We start from the raw sequence: 2,869 nt of genomic DNA, 5'->3' as shown, positions 1-2,869 counted from the left end.
TATATCATATACACAGTTATAATCATATATCACTATATCATATACACAGTTATGACACAAATTATTTACATGTATTTTTTAGATTTGGAAGATAGAACAATTGCTATATTTTTACATTTCATTTGTACCACAAAAGTATAAATGTATTAGACAAATGACCCTTACATCACATGCTTTTTTTCCAATTAAACAATACATGTACATTGAATCATCTTACGTAAAAACTGTACATGTACAACTAAAATGCAGAATGACATGCAGTCAGTGTTGAGCAGTAAAAAGAGTCACAGCTGGACGTCAAGATGACATCACTGCAGCCGAGACACTCGAACAGCTGAGTACACAATTTCATCTTCAGGATTATCTGAAAGAAAATACCAGATTTAATGTGTCACTATGTGAGAATAAGAACTTAAGTGTAGAACATTTTTTCCTCACCATTTCTATCTACTGTGGGGTGTTTTTTCCCATTAAAGAGCTTGATCCCAAGAAGCATGATCAAAACAAGAAGTAGAATGATCACATATGTCTGTACAGTCACAGCTACAGAAATGGTTCCTAAAAACAACAACAACACAAATGAGTCAAACGAGAAATTTATGTCATTTAAAGTTGATTTGAAGCATCACGATTTAAATTTAGTAAGCAAATATAGCACTGTGGCACAACTGAAAGTGTGTTAATAAACAATGAGCAACACGCAACCTTTGCAGATTGTAATTTGGATGATTTTCTGTTTACGGCTGACGTTGTTGTGAACATCACACTCCAGGTTTCCTTCAAGCTGACCATACAAGCGGATGGTGACATTTGTAGCGCCTTTATTTTCAGCTCTCCTGGTCTGTATTAGTTGGTTCTTGTCCAAAGACCAAGTGAAAATTACATCTTCTCCCTCTGCTGAGCAGCTGACTGTCATGAGATCTGGTGACAAACACGTCCGGGACATGACTGGTTCTGATACCGGAGCTGAAAGACAAAAACTTGTCATTTCTGGGACCAAATATGATAAACCGTTATGATATTTTTTTGATCTACAAAAATATATATTATTAAAAAGTAATTCTGCATACTTTAGTTTGTCTATGAAGCTCCAAACGCAGTACATTTAGCAAAACCAAATTATGTAAATATGTTGAAGAAGACAATATAAAAATGTACCTAAAACGATTAGACTGATTTGGGTTTCCCTGAGTAATGTGCCATTTTCTAAATGATAGACTTTCAGATGATAATATCCAGAGTCAATCTTTGATGCTTTGTCAACCTTAAATGTCCCATTTTTGAAGTAGTGGCTGTTGTTTTCATTTTTCTCATGTATAAGCGGCTCTTTATTGTTGGTAGACTTAAAAATTATATCTTTGTTTCTTTGCAAACTTGTTCGTATATTTGTATCAGTTGGCAGGTGAAAGAACAGCGGCTCTCCAAGCGCTGCAAAACACTGCTGGCCTTCAGAATGTTCAGTCAGATCACAATCTGTCAGTCCTGACACACAAACAAATGCATTTATTCTGTAGAATACAACAAAATGATAAAATACATGATTTAAATGACTTAAAGTGAAATTGTTCTGAAGTATATAATATATACCTTTTCCCAAAGTTGTTCTTCCCAGAACTGTAATCATGATGTAGATCAGAAACATTGTCTGCAATGACAAAATCAAATTATGAACAAGCATTTGTATATAAAATAGCATTTTAAACTGTGGAGATCTATATTTTTTTATTTAACATAGTTTTTTGTATAACAAAAAATGGGAATAAGAGTGTTGTGTGGTTCATACGTCAGTTCCATTTAAAGGAATAGTTTAGTATTAATAGCATTTAGTTATCGTAGTTGTAACAGACTAACAGATGAGGTCAGGAAAAAAAAACAACCTATGGACTAAGATGTTTGCAAATGATTATCTGTGGTGAGAACTGATGGAAGAGAACTTGGAGAGGTGGAGGTATGCACTTGAAAGAAGAGGAATGAAAGTCAGCCGGAGTAAGACAGAGTATGTCTGTGAAGAGAGGGAGGCCGGTGGAACAGTGAGGTTACAAGGAACAGAAGTCACAAAGGTGCAGGACTTCAAAGGTCCACTGTCCAGGAAAATGGGGATGAAGAGGTGAAAAACAGAGCCCAGGCAGGAAGGAGTGGATGGAGAAAAGGTTCAGGAGTGATTTGCGACAAAAGGGTGTTAGCAAAGGTCAAAGGAAAAGTTTTCAAGACAGTGGTGAGACCAGCTATGTGGTATGGTCTGGAGACAGTGACATTGACAAAAAGACAGGAGAAAGAACTGGAAGTGGCAGAAATAAAGATGTTGAGGTTCTCCTCAAGGATGGATACGATTAGGAATGAGATCATCAGTGGTACAGCACAGGTTGAACAACTGGGAGATAAAATTAGAGAGACAATAATGAGATGGTTGGACATGTCCAGAGGAGGGACAGTGGGTATATTGGTAGAAGGATGTTAGAAATGCAGCTGCCAGGAAAAAGACAAAGAGGAGATATGAATGCAGTTAGAGAGGACATGGAGGTAGTTGGAGTGAGGACAGAGGATGCAGAGGACAGAGTGAGATGGAGGAGGATGACTCACTGTGGCGACTCCAGAAGAGGGAATAGCCAAAAGAAGAAGAATCAGCTTAATATGCATGTTTTTGGTCTGTGTGAGGAAACCTGTGTAACCAGCAAAAACTAATGCATGCATGGAGAGAACATGCAAACACCACTTAGAAAGGTCTTTGGCCAGGATTCAATCAGTCAGCCTTCTTGCTGAGAGGCTACAGCTCTACCAACTGTGCCACGGTGTCGCCCACCAACACATACTATAAATATGCATAATATTTTGTTACAGTGAATGTAGATAGCACCTGACAGAACAGTGT

The sequence above is a fragment of the Nematolebias whitei genome, chromosome 14 (genome assembly GCF_014905685.2).
Source record: "Nematolebias whitei isolate Nwh7 chromosome 14, NemWhi1, whole genome shotgun sequence".
NCBI lineage: Eukaryota > Metazoa > Chordata > Actinopteri > Cyprinodontiformes > Rivulidae > Nematolebias > Nematolebias whitei.
This window is presented reverse-complemented; position numbering follows the sequence as displayed.